The following is a 23,356-nucleotide window of genomic DNA, read 5'->3' on the forward strand; positions in this document are numbered from 1 at the left end:
CTGCTAATCCCAAACTCCCAATCCATCCCTCTCCCAAATGCCACCCACCCCCTTGGCAACCACCAGTATGTTCTCTATGCCCATAATTCTGTTTTTGTTTCATAGACAGTTTCATTTGTGTCATATTTTAGATTCCACATATAAGTGATATCATATGGTATTTGTTTTTCTCTTTCTGAGTTACTTCACTTAGTTTGATCATCTCCAGATCCATCCATGTTGCTGCAAATGACATGATTTCATACTTTTTTTTAATGGCTGAGTAGTATTCCATTGTATTTATGAACCACATCTTTTTTTTTTTTAACATCTTTATTGGAGTATAATTGCTTTACAATGTTGTGTTAGTTTCTGCTGTATAACAAAGTGAATCAGCTATATGTATATATATATCCCCATATCCCCTCCCTCTTGCGTCTCCCTACCACCCTCCTTATCCCACGCTCCCTATCCCACCCCTCCAGGTGGTCACAAAGCACCGAGTTGATCTACTTGTGCTATGCGGCTGCTTCCCACTAGCTATCTATTTTACATTTGGTAGTGTATATATAACAATGCTACTCTCTCACTTTGTCCTAGCTTACCCTTCCCCCTCCCCATGTCCTCAAGTCCATTCTCTGCATCTGCATCTTTATTTCTGTCCTGCCCCTAAGTTCATCAGAACCATTTTTTTTTTTTAGATTCCATATGTATGTGCTAGAATGCACTATTTACGCTTTTCTCTTTCTGACTTACTTCACTCTGTATGACAGACTCTAGGTCCATCCACCTCACTACAAATAACTCAATTTTGTTTCTTTTTATGGCTGAGTAATATTCCATTGTATATATGTGCCACGTCTTTATCCATTCATCTGTCGATGGACACTTAGGTTGCTTCCATGTCCTGGCTATTATAAATAGTGCTGCAATGAACATTGTGGAACATGCCTTTTTTGTGTGTGTGTGTGGTATGCGGGCATCTCACTGCTGCGGCCTCTCCCGTTGTGGAGCACAGGCTCCGGCCGCGCAGGCTCAGTGGCCATGGCTCAGGGGCCCAGCCACTCCACGGCATGTGAGATCCTCCCGGACCGGGGCATGAACCCATATCCCCTGCATCGGCAGGCGGACTCTCAACCACTGCGCCACCAGGGAAGCCCTACATGCCTTCGTTTGAATTATGGTTTTCTCAGGGTATATGCCCAGTAGTGGGATTGCTGGGTTGTATGGTAGTTGTATTTTTAGTTTTTTAAGGAACCTCCATACTGTTCTCCATAGTGGCTGTATCAGTTTACATTCCCACCCACAGTGCGAGAGGGTTCCCTTTTCTCCACACCCTCTCCAGCATTTATTGTTTGTAGATTTTTTTGCTGATGGCCATTCTGACTGTTGTGAGGTGGTACCTCATTGTAGTTTTGATTTGCATTTCTCTAATGATTAGTGATGTGGAGCATCCTTTCATGTGTTTGTTAGCAATCTGTATATCTTCTTTGGAGAAATATCTATTTAAGTCTTCTGCCCATTTTTGGATTGGGTTGTTTGTTTCTTTGATATTGAGCTGCATGAGCTGCTTGTAAATTTTGGAGATTATTCCTTTGTCAGTTGCTTCATTTGCAAATATTTTCTCCCATTCTGAGGCTTGTCTTTTGGTCTTGTTTATGGTTTCCTTTGCTGTGCAAAAGGTTTGAAGTTTCATTAGATCCCATTTGTTTATTTTTGTTTTTATTTCCATTTCTCTAGGAGGTGAACCACATCTTCTTTATCCATTCATCTGTAGATGGACATTTAGGTTGTTTCCACATCTTGGCTATTGTGAATAGTCTTGGTATGAACATAGGGTTACATGTATCTTTTTGAGTTATAGTTTTGTCTGGATATATGCCCAGGAATGGGATTGCTGGGTCATATGGTAGCTCTAGTTTTAGTTTTCTGAGGAACTTCCATACTGTTTTTCACCATGGCTGCACCAACTTACATTCCCACTAACAGTGTAGGAGGGTTCACTTTTCTCCCCACCCTCTCCAGCATTTTTTATTTGTAGACTTTTTAATGATGGCCATTTTGATGGGTGAGACACACAAGGTTTAGAACATAGTTTTATACTGTAAAACAATATAGGCAAACTATAACCCAAAGTCAAAATCTGGCCCACCATCTGTTTTAGTAAATAAAGATTTATTGGAATTCATCCACATTTATTTATTTATGTATTGTCTATGGCTGCTTTCTCGCTACAACAATAGGGTTGAAAAGTTGCAACAGAGCCTGTATGGCCTGCAAATCCTAAACTACTTACTAACTGGCCCTTTATTAAAAAGGTTTGCCAACCCCTTGTTATAGAATATCAGTTTTATATTCTTTTGTCCCCCCACATATCTGGTTGTTTTATTATCTCCCTCCAAAATGATAGTTATTCAAATCATAACATCTTAGAGACCTAGGGGACCTAGAAATAATATATTCTAATGCCCATGCAAACACATGACTTTGAAATATTTTTTAAAATGTGCATTTATTTAAATTAATTCTTACTTTATCCAAGTGAGATGTGTCTTGTAGTTTGGAGCAAGCCAAAATAAATCACCCTATCTTTCAGTGGAGTCTTTGACTCTGTGATGTAGGGGAGGTGTGCTTCTAGTGTCTTCCATGGAGGACTGTGTCCAGTTGTAAAGTGATCTTCTGTGAGGGGTCCCAGTCCTGTCCTGCTCTTCCCGCTGCCCTCTTTCTCTTGTGTTATCCTATCCTTGGCTCTCAGCTGTATGGCAGAGCTGTTCTCTGGGCACTCTCTAATTTCTGTCATTTAGTTTTTGTCTCACTGGCACAGACCTCAGGAGGGTTTTCATTGCACACTTCATTTAGATCTTATTAGGAGCACGGAGTTTAATGTTAAGGTGCCTTGACAAGCAGTTTCACAAGCTCTCTTGGGAGCAGCTTATTGAAACTCTAATCATTAGTCTGATTTTATAAAACTGAGTGTGTCTTCCTCCTCAATATTTTTATTCCTATAATTAAGTTGTGTCCTGTGAATGCTTTATATAACAGATTACATGCATGTGAGAAGAGAAAGCAGAGAAATAAAAATTGATATGTAAAATGTATGTCTTGTGTTTTTTTAAACTAATATTGGTTTCTATGTTCAGAGCTGCAGATGGAGATTATGAGGATTTGTCTGGCTCTCCATTGTCAGCCTAGATGCTGAGGTGATCTATGCGACATCACTTACAGTCTGTGATTCTTTAAGGTTTGCCTTGTGCCATAGCATTTCATAAAAGATGTGCATTATGGCTTAAATTGCAGTCAATTTTATGTTAAATGAAATAGGGTGTTTTGGTAGTGTACAGATAATTCTAAAAAATACTGCATTTAAATTTATTTCTGCCCTGGGATATATTCAGTGAGCTGGGAAAAACAAAAAGCATGGTGCAATGAATTCTAAAATAGGTCTTGCTATAGGGATATTCTGATACTTGTGGCACTGTACACATTTCTCTCCTGTATGATAATTGCAAGCTAATATAAACACATGGATTCACAGTCCGTGACAGCTGTGGGAACATGGGGCTTGGTGATTAGCTGCCTGATTATCAAACTGGTTTTGGAAAGCTAAACACAGAATGCATAAAAATGAATTGCAGTCAAAATACACAGAGGAAGATAATCAATATTTTTTGAAATCACTATGCCTTAGTTAAGGGAGTTTGTGAGGGTATTAAGCTGGTGTCACCAGCTGCCTGCCCCTCTCTGGCTGGCATTGCTCGGGTACGAAACCTGCGTAGGAGTTACAGCAATTATTTGTTTACCCTTTGGCTCTGCAATGGACTGTTTGCTTCTCAGAAGCATAAACCAGGTCATTTCAGTACTATGGTTTTTCCATCCACAATATCTCCTCAACCATCCTCTGGAGAAACGAAGGAGAGTTATTGACCCAGGGTAGGTTCTAATAAGTGATTGTTAAATGAATGGGTGAGTGAAAGAGTGAATAGGTGAATTGATGGTTTTATTAATGTTCTCATGAATACTTTTTACATTCCATGGCTTTTTCTATTCCTGCCATCTTTAGATTATTTTTGTGTCTTGATCTTCAAATGTGTTTATTAATAACATTAAATTCTAGGAATGTTTTTGATTTAAAAACAATGTCTGGGTAATATTCAGGGGAGAAGGAAAGGGAGAGAAACAAAGAATAAGAGGAAGGAGAAGGAAGAAGAGAGGAGGTGGGGGGGAAGGAGAAAGGAAAGTAGTAGAAGGAGAAGAAGATGACAGAGGCACATGGAAGATGAGAGAAGATGCTCACTGGGGCTTTGTTTAGAACCCAGAGGAAACAGAAACCCCTCTAAGAATTTCAAACAAAGGAAATCAAATACAAGGAGATGTTTACAAAAATGTTGGAAAGTTGAGAATTTCAATATGAGTCCATAGAGATAAATCAGAGATGGGCCACAGCAGGTAGCTACTCCCCACCCAGGCTGGAGGGTTAAAGAAAGGAGGTACTGCCCAGCCCCCACTGTTGAGGGGGGCAAGAGTGGCAGGGCAAGCAGAGAATTCTGGCTGGATCTGCAGAGGAGACTCAGCTACTGGCAAAGACCCAACCAACGATAGAGGGAGGGAAGAAAGGCCTTAGCTTCTGCCTTCCCATCATCTTCCCATTTCCTGCTGGGGCCTCCCGTTGGCAGGATCCCACCAGAACAAAGCTGTCATGGGAGAATGGGAGATGCAGCTTTCAGAGCTGGACTGGGTGGTAGAGAACAGGGAGGAGAAGGGTGAGAATGGGATAAAGACCAGGAGCAGCCCAAGGTGAGGGGACAGGAGAAGGTAAGGGTGAGTATCTGTGACTCTAACTTGACTCAGTGAGTGGATTATGACAACGATATTACCTGAGTGGGGAAACATTTGTTAGCAGAGATTTTCTTTTTTTTTTTTTTAGGTGGTTGTTTGATTTGTTTTATTGAAAATAGGGCATAAACTTATGGACATTCTTCATTCACTTGTCAACCTCTTTTTTTTTATGTTTATTTTTTATTTATTTATTTTTCATATTAGTCATCCATTTTATACACATCAGTGTATAAATGTCAATCACAATCTCCCAGTTCATCACACCCCCACCCCCACCCCCCTGCTGCTTTCCCCCCTTTTGTGTCCATACGCTTGTTCTCTACAATTGTATCTCAATTTCTGCTCTGCAAAACATGTTCATCTGTACCATTTTCTAGGTTCCACATATATGCATTAATATACGATATTTGTTTTTCTCTTTCTGACTTACTTCACTCTGTATGACAGTCTCTAGATGTATCCACATCTCTACAAATGACCCAGTTTCACTCCTTTTTATGCCTGAGTAATATTCCATTATATATATGTACCACATCTTCTTTATCCATTCATCTGTTGATGGGCATTTAGGTTGCTTCCATGACCTGGCTATTGTAAATAGTGCTGCAATGAACACTGTGGTGCATGTGTCTTTTCTTTTTTTTTTTAACATCTTTATTGGAGTATAATTGCTTTACAATGGTGTGTTAGTTTCTGCTTTATAACAAAGTGAATCAGTTATACATATACATATGTTCCCATATGTCTTCCCTCTTGCGTCTCCCTCCCTCCCACCCTCCCTATCCCACCCCTCTAGGTGGTCACAAAGCACTGAGCTGATCTCCCTGTGCTATGCGGCTGCTTCTCACTAGCTATCTATTTTATGTTTGGTAGTGTATATATGTCCATGCCACTCTCTCACTTTGTCACAGCTTACCCTTCCCCCTCCCCATATCCTCAAGTCCATTCTCTAGTAGGTCTGTGTCTTTATTCCCGTCTTACCCCTAGGTTCTTCATGACATTTTTTTCTTTCTCAGGTTCCATATATATGTGTTAGCATACGGTATTTGTTTTTCTCCTTCTGACTTACTTCACTCTGTATGACAGACTCTAGGTCTATCCACCTCATTACAAATAACTCAATTTTCATTTCTTTTTATGACTGAGTAATATTCCATTGTATATATGTACCACATCTTCTTTACCCATTCATCTGTTGATGGGCATTTAGGTTGCTTCCATGACTTGGCTATTGTAAATAGTGCTGCAATGAACATTGGAGTGCATGTGTCTTTTTGAATTATGGTTTTCTCTGGGTATATGCCCAGTAATGAGATTGCTGGGTTATATGGTTGCTCTATTTTTAGTTTTTTAAGGAACCTCCATACTGTTCTCCGTAGTGGCTGTATCCATTTACATTCCCACCAACAGTGTGAAAGGGTTCCCTTTTCTCCACACCCTCTCCAGCATTTGTCGTTTGTAGATTTTCTGATGACGCCCATTCTAACTAGTGTCAGGTGATACCTCATTGTAGTTTTGATTTGCATTTCTCTAATGATTAGTGATGTTGAGCAGCTTTTCATGTGCTTCTTGGCCATCTGTATGTCTTCTTTGGAGAAATGTCTATTTAGGTCTTCTGCCCATTTTTGGATTAGGTTGTTTGTTTTTTTAATATTGAGCTGCATGAGATGTTTATATATTTTGGAGATTAATCTTTTGTCTGATGATTCATTCGTAAATATGTTCTCCCATTCTGAGGGTTGTCTTTTCGTCTCATTTATGGTTTCCTTTGCTGTGCAAAAGCTTTGAAGTTTCATTAGGCCCCATTTATTTATTTTTGTTTTTATTTCCATTACTGTAGGAGGTGGATGAAAAATATCTTGCTTTATGTCATTTATGTCAAAGAGTGTTCTTCCTATGTTTTCCACTAAGAGTTTGATAGTGTCTCGCCTTACATTTAGGTGTTTAATCCATTTTGAGTTGATTTTTGTGTATGGTGTTAGGGAGTGTTCTAATTTCATTCTTTTACGTGTAGCTGTCCAGTTTCCCCAGCACCACTTATTGAAGAGACTGTCTTTTCTCCATTTTATATCCTTGCCTCTTTTGTCATAGATTAGTTGACCATAGGTGCATGGGTTTATCTCTGGGCTTTCTATCCTGTTCCGTTGATCTATATTTCTGGTTTTATGCCACTGCCATTTTGCCTTGATTACTGTAGCTTTGTAGTATAGTCTGGAGTCAGGGAGTCTGATTCCTCCAGCTCCGTTTTTTTCCCTTAAGACTGCTTTGGCTATTCGGGGTCTTTGTGTCTCCATACAAATTTTAAGATTTTTTGTTCTAGTTCTGTAAAAAATGCCTTTGGTAATTTGATAGGGATTACATTGAATCTGTAGATTGCTTTGGGTAGTATAGTCATTTTCACAATATTGATTCTTCTAATACAAGAACATGGTATATCTCTCTATCTGTTGGTATCATCTTTAATTTCTTTCAACAGTGTCTTATAGTTTTCTGCATACAGGTCTTTTCTCCCTAGGTAGGTTTATTCCTGGGTATTTTATTCTTTCTGTTGGAATGGTAAATGGAAGTGTTTCCTTAATTTCACTTTCAGATTTTTCATCATTAGTGTATAGGAATGCAAGAGATTTCTGTGCATTAATTTTGTATCCTACAACTTTACCAGATTCATTGATTAGCTCTAGTAGTTTTCTGGTGGCATCTTTCGGATTCTCTATGTATAGTATCATGTCATCTGCAAGCAGTGAGAGTTGTACTTCTCCTTTTCCAATTTGTATTCCTTTTATTTCTTTTTCTTCTCTGATTGCCATGGCTAGGACTTTCAATACTATGTTAGGACTCTAACTTGACTCAGTGAGTGGATTATGACAATGGTGTTACCTGAGTGGGGAAATACTTGTTAGCTGAGATTTTCTAATGGGCTAAACTGTGGAAAAGATTGACTTAAACTTTCATTCTAATAATGGTGAAGGTTTGAAACATCCCCCAGGCTTCTATAATCTTTCAGCATGATCTACATTTCCCTGTTTCCTCTGTCGTCAGTGTGCTGCCCTTAGGAATGTGATCCTTACGTTGCTTCCCTGGTGTCAAACCAGACCTGAGAAACAGTTTCTTCTTCATTTCCTCCACCTAAGGTAATTGCTAAATTAGAGTAGGAAATTTTCTACCTGAGAGCTGGAGGTCCCTGGGGGAGCTCACCTTGCCCATGCATGAGATGGAACTGACACTGACATCTTTTTTCCTCCAGCCACGCTGACCCTGATAGTTTCTAATTCCTCCATCTCTGTTTGTACCTCAGTTTCTCACTCTCTTGCCTGACATCCTCTCTTCTTCTCTCCTCCTGTGTCTCCTCCTCCCTCTTTCTCTTGCATAGAACCCAAGCATTCAAAATTTTCATTTGATTATGTGAAATGATTAAGTCATCCCAGCTTCTGTTGCCAGACTCATCTCCAGCCCCACCTTCACAAAGCAATGTTCTTATCAGATTAATGAAGACCTCTGTATTCCAGGATGCTTTCTGTAGAAAAGCTGACAACTAATTATTTAATCAAACTATTATTTGTAATAGAAAGAATATAGGAGAAGGAAAGAAGGTTAAGGTCCTGATAATGAGATGAAGTTTTAGAATTTTTTAATTGAAAATTTAAAAGTTGACTTTCTTTTAGGGTATTCTGATAAAGCAGTTCTATACCAAAGCCTCAGGAAAGAGGTCATGTATTGACCTCTTTGATTATTGGTCATTGGTACCGGAAGACATGAGAATGAATGATTTTGCCTGGGAACGACATGGATGCTGGATCCATCAATAACTTCAACCTATGTAAGAGCACAGAAGAGAAAAGGTAAGTATAAGAGACAGATTGGTGAAACAGGAGAAGAGTTATGTCAGCTGAATCAAAGATTTGGAAGAGGATCATAAGGGATCATTGTCAATGTCAAAGAGGTCCCCAACCCCATCATTTATCTAATAACTAAATTAGTAATTGTCTCCTGGATGAAAACAAATCCAAATGGGGTAGTAATTAGTATGTCACTGATAACTTTAATCTGAAGATTTCAGGAGATGTTCATTAAACAAAAAAGAGAGGGATGGGTATGATGTGAAGGAGAAAGAAATACAAAAACAGGATCTTAAAAAGAAGAAATTGGAGAGGAATGAATTCTAGAAGAAAAGATTCTCAAAGGTACTCCCTAAATGGACTCTACAAGTTTTAATCTTTACACTGAGAATCTTCTGACTGCACCATCATGTCACAACAGTGACCTTGACTTTGAGCCTTAACCTGGTTATTGCAGATAGAAAAGTGAGTGTGGCACTGATTACACCAGGGGTCATGGAGTGTAAAGGACTGATGGATAATCCATGGGGTGAAAAGGCAGTGATTGGGACAATAGGAATATTGAATGGGAATGGAGGAGAGTCACTGGAGTGATGTCATATATTTGCATCTCATCCAACCATTCATTCATTCATTCTTTTATTCATTACTGAGGGAATTGGAGAAATGGTTATTTAACACACAGTATGTGCCTTCTTGTGCCCAGCAGTGAGAACATTCATGAAATGATTTGCTCTGTGTTCTTGAGAAGCATTCAGTCTGGTCAAAGGGGCCGCTAATAATTCAGTTATCCATAGTGTGAAATGTGAGATTATGGCTTGAATATAAGTGCTTAGCCCAGGCTTAGGAGGTCAAGGAAAGCTTTCCTAAAAAGGTTATGTCTAATCTGTTATGAAGATACCAATTTAGGTGAAAAAACTAGTAATGGTCTCCAGCACAGGAGAGGAGAAGAAGATATACATCAGAGAATGCTGAGGCCCAGGGAAGGATGCTCTTGAGAAACTGACCCAGCCTGAAGACAAGGATGATTTGAACCCAGCATTCTAGGAAATGACTGTCTGATGAAGGTGCCGAATGACGCAGAGTCTAGATCTGATCTTGAGCCAAAGGAAGTCCTTGAATTGATCTACATTTTTAGAAGATTCTCTCTGGATTAGCTGAGGTAGAGATTGAAGGAAGCAGACCTGTGACCAGGAGAAGATTTAGGAGGACAGGTGAGAGGTGCCTTCACCAAGGCTGTATTTGGGAAAGTGGAAGAAGGGAAACAAATTTCAGCCATCCTAAGAAGGCAGAATTGGCAGAGGGACTTTCAGATCAATCTGGCCATAAACTAGTTTCACTTGCACACATTTGATTGAAGATAAGTCATTATCCAGGATGTTTTGATTTCTATCAGCATAAGTACAGATGGAGTGGCACTGTGGTGTAACTAACCAGTCAGATGTTAATGTATGAATAAATATCAAGAAAACCATGTTTGACTGAATATAAATTTGGCTCAAAGTGACAATTTTTATATTAACTTACATTTATGAAGCAGCTGCTAAGTGTTTCACGTAGTTGATCTCCCATTCCTTAATCTGCATAATAACTGTGTCTGCATTTACATATGAGGAAAGGAAACCTCATGAGAATCAGGAAGCTCGCCCACCCTGGGTGGCTGGTAAGTCCTGGGTCCACAGTTAAGGTCAGGGGTGTCTCACCCCAAAGCCCGTGTGTTGGGGGCAAGTCCCATCCCTGATTCTTCATCCCGGGAAGGGAGCACTTTAGTGTGATTCCCGGCTTCTCCCCGCTCTCACCCCTGCGCCCAGGGAAGAGCCGTGTCCAGCTGGGACCCTGGGAAGAGCGAGCTGAGCTGCCCAGCGCCATCCTGTCCTGGCCTCTCTGGGGGCACCTGCCTGACCCAGTGAGTCTGCCCTGCAGACCCTGCCCTTGGCCTGGGCGGAGGAGGGAGAGTGGCTTGTTCCCGGGTTCAAGGAGTATCCTTTCCTCTGCAGGAGACTGTGTCCTTCAAACAGCCTTTGCCAGGTACGGGGGTGATGCTCCGATGAGTCATCTGCTCATTGAGTCCCCGACTGATGCAGAGGGCAGGTGGGGAAATGGGGCGGGGGGGTTGCACCATACTCCTTGGTCTCCCCGTCACCCCCTGCCTGTCGCGGGGAGACTGAACTGTTTGTGCCGTGACCACATCCTTGTTCGTGTGTTCTCATTCCTGTGAGTGAGGCTGGAGAGACTGACCTGCCTTCACCCTGCCTGGGGTGACGTCACTCATTGCTGCAACTCATTGACGTCAAGCTCTTGGGTGACGTCAGAGGAGGACTCACAGGCTGGCAGAGACTCGGGGTCCGAGGCCATGAGGCCAACTCTGGTGCCAAAGCCAGGTGCCCTAGCTTCCACTGGTGGATATTGTTCCTCAACTTTGCCTGAATCTATCGAGTTCCTTTCAAAATATTAAAGGCAATTTGTAGAACATTTTTACAAACGATGTTGGAAATGCTATGAAATGAAGACATCAATGCACAGTATTTGCTCAGGGCAAATTTTCTTATATATTTCCTCTCTGTCATTTTCTTTTCAGGGTTCCTTTTCATGTCAACTTTAGTTCTGTAATTATCTTTTTGCAGAACTTTTTGCCTTCACTAAACAATCTGTTAGAAGAAATAGAATTCGATTTATTTTACTCTGAACTTATTTTACATTTGAAATTTTCTGTAGCAAATCAGTACAAATTAGCATTTTATTCTGAACAAAGATTACAGTTGTGAAAAAATAATTTGCTAAGGAAATAAAAGAAAAGATGAACACAACATAACCAGTATTATAACCAGAGAATGTTGTGACCTGAATTTCACGGTTTTGTCTAGAAACTAGGAGCATAAAGAGAGCTTTCTCCCCTCTGGTGTTAGCTACAACAGATAATCTAACAAACTAAAGTTGTTTAGACTTTTAGGTGTTTTGATTTTTATTTCTCTGTGGTCTGACACCTTCCTATGCAGGTGTTTTGGCTGTTTTCTCATTTTCTTCTCATTGATTTGGAATGAAGATTTCTGAAGCAACAAGGATTAGCATCCAGCCCTGTTATTGAACCATGGATCTCGTATGGGACCATATCAGAACGTTTCTTAGAAATCAACCTGGTTTACAAGAATGATCCATAGTGCGTGATAGATATTTGATTCTAGCCAAATATGAATACAAATGGTTTGTGTTCTTGGAAAATAAAGCAACTCGCTATAAGGATACATAAAATGCAGATTATAATCCTTTCAGGTTTCCCTTATTAATTAAAATGGAGGTGGTGTCTGGAGATGAGAGACAAAGCACCCATGTTTTAAAAGCTCTGGTGTAGTCCCTCATATTATAGGAGAGGGTATGCAGCAGAGAACAACCAGATCTATTTCATACATATTGAGCAGTTACATATTTTTCCCAATGAAAATGTCTAAAAGTTTTTCTGGTGACAAGATAATGCCTGTTCATTGTACAAAGACATAAATATCTGAAATCAGAATAAAGGAGAAAGAAACAAATCACCAGAAATTTCAATGTTCAATACACAGAAACGCCATCTTTCCAAACATTTACACATATGCACACATACACCACATGTACATATACTATCTATAAATATACATAAAATGTTCATTTAATATTGTATATAAAAGTACACATATAACAACATGCATATGCATGGGTTAAGGAACAGAGCAAATCTAAGTAAATGGATTCAAAGTGGGACATGTATCCTGCTCAATGTATTTAAAAAAAAAAAATCAGAATTACCTCACTCCCAACAATCTAAACTCAAAGTCTGAATTTATTCCAAACTGGAAGACACTTTCACTGGGAAAAAATGGTTAAATCCTCTGTTATTTGAGATTACTAACTACAGTTATTTTTTAAAAACATCTTTATTGGAGTATAATTGCTTTACAATGGTGTGTTAGTTTCTACTTTATAACAAAGTGAATCAGCTATACATATACATATGTCCCCATATCTCCTCCCTCTTGCGTCTCCCTCCCACCGTCCCTAACCCACCCCTCTAGGTGGTCACAATGCACCAAGCTGATCTCCCTGTGCTATGCGGCGGCTTCCCACTAGCTGTCTATTTTACATTTGGTAGTGTATATATGTCCATGCCACTCTCTCACTTTTTCCCAGTTTACCCTTCCCCCTCCCCATGTCCTTAAGTCCATTCTCTACGTCTGTGTCTTTATTCCTGTCCTGCCCCTATGTTCTTCAGGACCATTTTTTTTTTAGATTCCATATATACTTGTTAGCATACGATATTTGTTTTTTCTCTTTCTGGCTTACTTCACTCTGTATGAAAGACTCTAGGTCCATCCATCTCACTACAAATAACTCAATTTTGTTTCTTTTCATGGCTGAGTAACATTCCATTGTATATATGTGCCACATCTTTTTTATCCATTCGTCTGTCGGTGGACATCTGGGTTGCTTCCATGACCTGGCTATGGTAAATAGAGCTGCAATGAACATTGTGGTACATGTCTCTTTTTGAATTATGGTTTTCTCAGGGTATATGCCCAGTTGTGGGATTGCTGGGTTATATGGTAGTTCTATTTTTAGTTTTACAAGGAACCTCCATACTGTTCTCCATAGTGGCTGTATCCATTTACATTCCCACCAACAGCGTGAGAGGGTTCCCTTTTCTCCACACCCTCTCCAGCATCTATTGTTTGTAGATCTTTTGATGATGGCCATCCTGACTGGTGTGAGGTGATACCTCATTGTAGTTTTGATTTTCATTTCTCTAATGATTAGTGATGTTGACCATTCTTTCATGTGCTTGTTGGCACTCTGTATATTTTCTTTGGAGAAATGTCTATTTAGGTCTTCTGCCCATTTTTAGATTGGGTTGTTTGTTTCTTTGATATTGAGCAGTGTGAGCTGCTTGTAAATTTTGGAGATTAATCCTCTGTCAGTTTCTTCATTTGCAAATATTTTCTCCCATTCTGAGGGTTGTCTTTTGGTCTTGTCTATGGTTTCCTTTGCTGTGCAAAAGCTTTGAAGTTTCATTAGGTCCCATTTGTTTATTTTTGTTTTTATTTCCATTTCTCTAGGAGGTGGGTCAAAAAAGATCTTGCTGTGATTTATGTCATAGAGTGTTCTGCCTATGTTTTCCTCTAAGAGTTTGTTAGTGTCTGGCCTTACATTTAGGTCTTTAATCCATTTTGAGTTGATTTTTGTGTATGGTGTTAGGGAGTGTTCTAATTTCATTCTTTTACATGTAGCTGTCCAGTTTTCCCAGCACCACTTATTGAAGAGCCTGCCTTTTCTCCATTGTATATTCTTGCTTCCTGTATCAAAAATGTGACAATATGTGCGTTTATCTCTGGGCTTTCTATCCTGTTCCATTGATATGTATTCCAGTTTTTGTGCCAATACCATACTGTTTTGATTATTGTAACTTTGTTAACTACAGTTATTTTATTCTATATTACTTCTAGACCAGTTGGAAGATCTATGTCATGAGATTCAGTTCACCTGCCACTAAGCAATCTAAACTTCTTGGCTAAAAATTGCAGCAGCAAGAAGCCATTTTTTTTAGGAGTAGCAAATTTTCCTAAGGGTCAATGGTTTTTCTCAGTATAGGCAAGAATGGGAGGTCCTTCCACAAGATTCAAATGCTCCTTCTTGTTTCAGAATATAGAAAGCCAACATAATATGGAGGCAGTGAATATGAAAAGAAACTAAAATGGTTGTAGTACATTTAGAAATGCTTTTCTTTTTATTTCTAGTTAAATAAATGCATCTGTGTTTAATGGAGTTCTAATTTATTATTTACTGATGGCTAATCAGGTTGCTTGCTTTCCATCTTTATGTCTCCTTGCTTAATGTTCAAGTTGATATAACTGAATTTGATTTTTCTTTCTTTTCTTTTCTTTCCCTTGTAGTAAAAATCTTCATACGTTCCAAAAACAAAATCTTTGTGACCTTGTCAAATGTTTCACTAAAAGCACTTCACTTCATCTATATTCTGTGAGTCCAGAATGAACCATTTTGGCAGTTTCACTTATCTTTTTTCTTACAGATAGCATTTATTGATTGGTCTTAACTTTATTAAAGATCAACCTGCCTTCTTTTCAATGAATAATGAATCAAAACCAGCTTAAGTTGAGACACTTATTCTCAGCTTTACTGAAGGAGATTTCTCAGTGGATATAAAGCATCTCTATTTTAAGTCAGTAATGAAAGCTCAGAGCATAGTCCCTGCCGTAGGTGCTGTTCTTCTGGGAAATGAAAATATCTTGGCTTCTTAAAGTGTTAGAAATGACAGTAATATGCCTTTCTCAGTAATACCAGGAATTTTCTCTTTGGCTCGGGGTTTAATCTTTAAACTGGAAAATCACAAAAATGAAAATCCTTAAAGAAACAAATCATGGGAAATATTTCAATTTGGTCAATCATTTTGATGTCTTATCCCATGTATATCAGTACTGATAAGTGAAGGACAAGTATTATTTGTATTTGTCATAAGATAAAAAGAAGTTATTACTGAGGTCACAGTTCAAGATCCCATGACTTTGCTCTGACTGCCCCTTCTGCAAGGAGGTCATTTCCCAAAAGAAGAGCACTAGTGGTCGCTGTATGGAGCTGCAGAATGGACAGAAGACAAAGGCCAGGGGCAAAGGATAAAATGGTCTCCATCCTTGTTTGCCTGGGGCAGTAAGTAGCTCATCATCATTTTTACAGGAACTCACCCATGTTGAGGTTCCACCACTGACAGCTCGTAGTTTAGGTCTGAAAAATCCATGGTAAACAAACTTTCTATTGTGAGCTTATACACTCAGTGTTCAGGGGTTAAGCCAAGTTTTCTCAAAAATTATTATAATAAATATTTTCATATGCAGATGTCAATATTCTAGAACTGTAACTGAACAACTTTCATTTGCCCAACATGCAGCAAGCCAAAACGCTGAGATTCAGAGGTTTGTAACAAAGAGTTTAGTTACAAGGCAACCAAGCAAGGAGATGGGAGAAGAAGTCTCTGATCCACCTCCCCAAAGGCAAGGGGCTTGGGATTTTTATGGGTTAAAGAAGCAGGATGGTCTCAGACATGGGGAATGGTGATTGGAGGTTGGGAAAAGGTGAGGCAATTGGTGTTCTGTGCATCTGAGTTGCATGCTTCTTCATGGGATGCATGCTAAAAAATGGAGTTGTTTAGCATGATCTGAGGGTGACATGTTTGGCCCTCTGGTGTCAAAAGGCCATTCACTGGACATCCACAAAGGTCCAGTTTTAGGGTCTGTGGTCCCAAGCAGTCTTAGCTGACTTGAGCTCGAACTAGACACATCTGACTCCGAGTTCCTGGAAAACAACTCAGGCAAACATCTTATTGTTTAGGTTATGTGAAGCTTGGAGGGTATGCAATTTGGAACAGAAGAATTAAAGCAAGCTTGCCCAGCGAAGGCAGGCTATAAGCGGTGGGGGTTTTAGCAACTAGTAATACAAGCTCAAGAATTTCCGTTACTCACCAGCTTCTGTTAATCCTATGGGGCATGGTTTCAAAACTGGAATCACATCTCAAGATGCAAACCTGGAGACAAAGCCGCGGGTCTTAACTCCCGATCACAGGTTCTCACCCATGGGATGTTCCAAGAGTCTGTCTTCTTTCCTTGTTCCTGCATCTTTGCCTTCTCCCTAGGTGAATGCATTTCCTTCTTCTAGAGAAGTCCTGGATTGAAAGAAGCTGTCTGGGGGGATGTGAGCTGACAACACTCATTTTCTCAGAGAGATTAGGCAGAAGAGGTGGCCGTGATGAGGGTTTTCCTTTGCTCCATGGCAGCCCTTCAATGCCCATGAGAGAAAGACCTTCCCCAGCAGGGAAGGGGTGTTCTGTCTACAAGGAAAAATAGTGCAGCCATGCTCCCTGGTTAACCCCTTCAAATGAGCTCCTAGTGCACAATTATGGGGATTCCTTCAGGGCAAAACAGAAACAGCAAATTCATAAATTCTTCTAGTCTCTGCTGATTTTGTTACGTAAGTTGCTTTAACAGGTGTATGGAAGCAGAATCTAAAATGAACAAACAGGCCTTTTCCAAATCATTTCTTTTTGAAAGATATTGCCCAGAAGTGATCAGCATCATATGTTCTGAAAGTACAAAGGGACTAAAGGACAGGCTGAAAAAGCAAGAGAACAGGACACCAGATCTGCACAAGTTGTTCTAGCGGACTTTCTTTCCAGCCACACTGCAAACCCACACCTGGATTGAGAGCTGCCCGCAAGGTAAAGGTGCTGCAGGGCCAGGACAAGAATGCACACTGGGACGCTGTATTTACAAGGGATCCTGTTTTTCATTTTGTAGGGTTGCCACATCATTTTTACAGTCTTTCGGGGCCTGTGGTTCAGCAAGACATACGAGCATGAGTCAGGGGAAATGCCAGGGTCTGTGTTTTCCTAGAAAAATGCCTGACTCTATGTCTCTTCTCACCACATTTACCCAATCCTATAGAACACGCAAACACACACCCCCTTTCACACACACACTCTCTCACATCCACATACTCATACTCACTCACAGACACACAAATACACTCTCACGCTCTCCTACACACTTACACCCATCCGTCTAGTCACAACTACAACCTTGCATTTTCATATACGGTTTACTCGTGTCCACACAAACTCACAAGGTGCTCACAGACACACTTGCACACTCTCATACGCACCCACTCACACTCTCTTACACTCATCATCCACTCAGCAAACACATTTTCAAACCTATGCTAAAAACACACATACTCTCAGAGGCATTTTCCACCCCACCTCTCTGTCCCCCCTCCCCTTCACACACACACACACACACACACACACACACACATGCACACACACACACACGTGCACTCACGCACTTGCCCTGCTCTGCTGATTCATCAGCCCCGGGTCTCAGCCCCAGCCTGTGTGGGACCCGCCCTGTCAGAGGCTGTTGGACGTGGAGGAAAGCTGAGACTCCCCGGTTCACTTCTCTTCCCCGGAATGACTGCATTCAACCTCCTGCAGCTCAGGAGAAGTAAGGGCTGCAGAGAACGTGCACCAGCTCCACCTGCAAGGCTCCCACAACAAGCACTGAGTGCGTATCTGTTGGGAACAAGTGGCTTGTGTGATTTAGTCTCACGTCAGTCTTCAACTCTAAGTGTCAAGGATCCTGACCTCGCAAGAAATACCCTTTCCCCAAGGTCCTCTGAAAAGCCCCATGGGCACCATTCTTGGATAAATATGGTCATTGTAACTGACAAAGGGAAAAGCCAGGCACAGGGTCCCAGGGAGGTCAAAGGGCTCTGGGCTGGGAATTAGGAGGCACGCCTGCAGGACCCAGCACTGCCCACACGCTCTGTGCGGTCCAGGGCCTGTCCCCAGACTTTCCCACAGCCTTGCCTTTCCCATCCCGTGCTAACGTGGGAGTGGGACGGTGACAGAGCCAAGCCCAGCCAACCCCCTCTCCTCCCAGTTTACTGGAGTCTGTGGTTCTCAGCTCTGACCTTATAGGAGCACTTCTGATCGCCCTTGACATCTGAGTCCTCTCCCTGATGACCTGCGAACAGCTTAGTGTGTTGAGCTTCTCCGTGAAACGTGGTCTCTCTCTAGACCTTTGCCCATAGATTCGAATGACAGTCACCCTGAGCTCACTCTGTGCAGACAGCTGATGCCTCACAGAGCATGCCTAGTGGAAAAGAAAACAAAAACAAAAACAAAAAAGCAAAACCCAGCATAGAAGAGCTTGAACTCTAGAGGTCAAGCAAAAGCAGCACAGGGCAAAAGCCATGAGGATTAAGAAGTGTCTATAAATGCTAAAGTGGCTGCCTCGGGGGAGCAGGCTAGAGTTCATCACGAGAAGCTGTTCTCTTGTGCCTGTGAGCGGGACTTCTGATAACACACCCCAAGTAGTGAACCCTGTGTAAAAGCATTAAGTGAACGAAGGCCAGGTTGGGGTTGGCATCCTTTGTTTCAACAAACAGGACGGCATTTCCACCTGAAAGAAACTCACGGAGACCATTTACCAGCTGGGAAAATTTGGGAAGACTAAACTCCCAGAACCGAGCTTGTTCTCATTTGTGTACCTCACACGATTCTGAGATAATCAAATGCAATATCGCACGTGACAGTGGCTGGGGAATGTCGCGTGTCATGTAGAGTGTTTGTCATACTTTTATTGAAGTCTCACTTTGGGGGTATCCTTTAGACGTCTTAATTTCTGAGTTGGATCCTATAACTGTCTCAGGGTTTAGTGACCTGTCAAAAGTGTGACAGAGAAGGTAGTAGGACTTTAATCTGTCCTGCTCACCTGATGAGCTATTGTTTCATTGAACCTCTACAAGCTGTATTAAGAGATGCCTGGTTTCACTCCTCCCGTTATCACAGGAGCTTCATGGGTGTGGGTCTTTGACAGCCGTGGAATCAAATGGTGTCAAATTGTGAAGAGTCAGGTCAGAGGTCATTCTTTTTTCTAGTAAACATTAAACTTTAATTACTTTTAATATATCAGTTAACATAATCAAAGACATTGTGCCTCTGTTTCTTCATTATGGTGGTGGCTGCTTGAGAACCAGGGCCACATTGTATCATCTCTGTTATCATAACTTTCTGGCATATGTCAGGCTTTAAAGCCATACATGGAATAAGTGAATGATGAATGAATGAAATCAACAATATCCTGATTATGCTTCATGATCATTCATGGCTTCCTCTAAATGCCACAGAAGGTCAGAGATCTGCTGGTCCAAACCCTGTGTTTTTGTTTAAGGAGGATGAAATCCAAATGGATGGAGTTGACAAGCAAGGCTGTAAAACTACAAAGTTCTAGAAACAAGTCCTAAGGCCCAGCGCAGGGTTCTGTGTCTACCCCTCCCCACACTGCATTCTTCTGTTAATCCCGGGAATTTGGGGAGACTTAGCAAAGTGAAATAAGGAGAAATAAATCAACCAAGAATAGTGCTGACTGTGTTCACTAATAGCCTTGCACGGCTGCTGGGAACAGTCCTTGTGTTGACAGAGTCAATTCAGAGCCAAACATACTTTTGTTTCCTGAGGTCAGGTTGGGCCTGAATGTGCCATTTCACTAGCATGCGTGGTGTCCCTGGTTGAGGAGTGAGGGTGACCGGGCCCTGAAGGCGCCAGCACCCCAGCACGTCCTTCCCTGGGAGGTGACACAAAGCATCCCCTTCGCCCAACACAAAGAGGACTTTGGTGAGAAGGGAAATGAGCCTGGTTGCCTGCCCCGCCTTCGGCTGCTCTCCTGGTCCTCCAGGTGGAGATGTGCTGCTTGCCTTGCGTATCTATTCCTGTTTGTTAAACTGCTCCAAGACAGAGTCAATTTATACACTGACTCACTTCAGACTTCTAGAACTAGCAAAAAAGGAAAAGCTTAAATATGTGGCACGTGAGCAACCTGATGACTTTCTTTCACGTATTTGCAAATCCACATTGAGTCTCATCCCCTGAGAACACGTCCATAAACTAGCTCGTCCTCAGATGCTTTTACCTTCTGTGCATGTGTGCCGCATCCCTCTTGTCCTACTGCTTATCGCTGCACCTTCCTGGGTCTTCAGTGGCCCAGCAGGTGGCAAAGGAGCTCCCCTCCACAGCCCCAGAACCCCACTGGCGGGGCCTGGTGGTGGGCGGGTCTTCCCATGGCTGAGGTTCCCCCTGAGCATCTAAGCCCAGGTCTTCCTGGGGCCTCGGGCCTCACAGGCTCTTCTCCAGAGTTTGGAATCATTCCTCGTGCCCACAGAGATTCTCCTTCTTGGGATTCCAATCGCATATGCATTTTTCTTTCCTGACTTAAATTCTCATGTGGAGTTGCTTTGTATTAGTCACGGGCTTCCACAATTCCTGCAAAGGCGGATTCTGTCCTGCTGGAGACTAGCCGATTTGTCTGGCAGCCAAGTTAAACAAGGAGGTACTTTTAGACCATTTTTAAAGAATTATTCTTTTTCCCTTGGCGTTCACTTGTAATTGTGCAAATTCAGATACCTATGGGGTTTGACACAAGCCATGGAACTTTTGAGGTTTCTGGAGTGGTTCTTGTGTCCAATAACCACCAAAGGATGAGGAAAACGAGGAGAAAGAGATCCATTCATTGTGGGTAACCTGTACCATGGAGCACATCTTAGAACCTCTCAAGAGGACACCTTCCTGATCGGTGATAGAGGCAAATGACATTTCTGGTTTCCAGATAAATCAGCCGTTAGCGTCCTTGATTGTTGGGACTATTCAAGGGTCTCATTGACTCTGAGCACGGATCTGGCCCATCATTTCCTGTTGATAACACAGCTGTCCCTGATATTTCTACCTAGTATGAACTTCAGTACACAGAGCCAGAGAAATATTTTGTCCTTTACTGGGGAGGAGTTTATAACAAAGTTTTCCTTAAGAGACATAGAAATGCTCCCTGCTGACCTTCCTCTCTTCTTTTCTCATCCAATATGAACAAACATTACAAAATAGACGAATTCCCTCTTTAAATTAAACTGGCTTCCTATGTGGCATCCACACAATTAGGGTCAGCCAGCTTATCTCGTCATGAGTAACAAGCATCCCTCCTTTTCAAAGGACCTCAGACCCCACGCTTCTGTACAACATTAATTATGACGTCCTTTTACAACATGAATACTAACCTCCTTATGGCTACTCTCCCGGGTAGCCCCAATGAACCATGTTGCCTGATAGTCACGACCTGGGGTAGCCCCCTCCCACATTCAGGGGGGCTACTGGTGTAACCAGCAGAATGCAGTGGAAGTGATGCAGCTACTAGTGGAGCTGATGGAAACCTAACTCCCATCCCAGTCCTGTGCCGGGCTCCTTGGGAACCCCAGGGTATAAGTGCTGCCCTGAGGAGAAGGAGACCCCCAGAGACAGTTGAAAGGGAATAATCTTGTTTTATCTGGAGCTGACTATATTAACTTTTCTGACATGAGGAGGGAGTTGGACCTGAGACAATTTGATTAAAGAAATGTAATGATGTACATTTTTTTTTGCATGCCTGAGTTTGTGGCCACTACAAATAAACAAATACAATTTCTTATGCGCAATTTTAGATTTTTCAGCTTAAGTGGATATCTTTGATTCTGCAGAAACCCACTCATATAATTAAAGCTTAATATCAGGTTTCCTGACTCAAAGTCAAACACATATTTTTCTTTCCTTTGTTAGTTTGTAGAAGCAACAACTCCCAACAGGCCTCGTGGGAGGGACTTATCTCTGTGTGCTCCCAAGTTATGTTTGGATAGCTTGCCTCTAGAATGCTAAGGAAGGCCTTGACATTTAGTGTCACATATTAGGCCATTGTTTGTTTTGGACACTTTCTTACTAGTGGTAGTTGAGGAATCAGCACTCTGGTTTCTGTTACGAACTCTTAAATTTTGGCATCTCCTTCGAACCAAAAGAAATAAATATTTGTGCTTTGTTTTACATTTCACTGGCTCTCATTCAAGGTAATCCAAGAAGATATAGTTCTTCCTGCTATGTGAGTCTATGCCAGAAAAGACAGTCCTGGATAGAAACAGGGTGTTGCAGGAGGCAAGCTGATGCTGAACAAAACAAAGGAAACCACCAAGAAAATGAAAAGACAACCTACTGAATCGGAGAAAATATTTGCAAATGATATGATAAGAGGTTAATATCCAAAATATGTAAACACCTCATACAACTCAATATATATTAAAAAAAAAAACCAACAGCCCAATTAAAAATGGGCAAGAGATCTAAATAGACATTTTTCCAAAGAACATATAAGATGGCCAACAGGCACATTAAAAGATGCTCAACATCATTAACTATTAGAAAAATGCAAATCAAAACAACAATGAAATATCACTTCATACTGGCCTATCATTAAAAAGACAACAAATAACAAGAGAATGTGGAGAAAAGAAAACCCTTGTGCACTGTTGGTGGGAATGTAAATTGGTGCAGCCACTATGGAAAACAGTATGGTAGTTCTGCAGAAAACTAAAAATAGATCTACCATATGATCCTGAAATTCCACTCCTGGGTATATATCTGAATAAAATGAAAACACTCATTCTAAAAGATGCATGCAACCCAATGTTCATGGCAGCATTGTTCACAATAGCCAAGATATGGAAGCAGCCCAAGTGTCCATCAGCAGATGAATGGATAAAGAAGATGTGGTTTATATATACAATGGAATCCTACTCAGCCATTAAATAGAATGAAATTCTGCCATTTGATGGACTCATAATTCTCTCTACTAAGAGAGAATTATGCTTAGTAAAATAAGTCATACAGAGAAAAACAAATACTCTTTATCACTTATATATGGAATCTGAAAAATAAAACAAATGAATATATATAAGAGAACAGAAAATAGACTCACAGGTATAGAGAACAAACTAGTGCTTCCCAGTGGGGAGAGAGAAGGAGGGAGGGGCAAGATAGGGGTATGGGATTAAGAAATACAAACTATTATGTATAAAATAGATAAGCAACAAGGATATATTATACAGCACAGGGAAATATAGCCATTGTTTTGTAATAACTTTAAATGTAGTATAATCTATGAAAATATTGAATCACTATGTTGTACACCTGAAACTAATATAATATTGTAAATCACCTATACTTCAATTAAAAAATAAAATAAATCTCGGTAAAAAAAATAGAAAAATTTAATGGACTAAAAATTTTAACCCATATTTAGGGCTGTTTAATGTCTGTC

Source organism: Globicephala melas, chromosome 3 (genome assembly GCF_963455315.2).
Source record: "Globicephala melas chromosome 3, mGloMel1.2, whole genome shotgun sequence".
In the NCBI taxonomy this organism is placed as follows: domain Eukaryota; kingdom Metazoa; phylum Chordata; class Mammalia; order Artiodactyla; family Delphinidae; genus Globicephala; species Globicephala melas.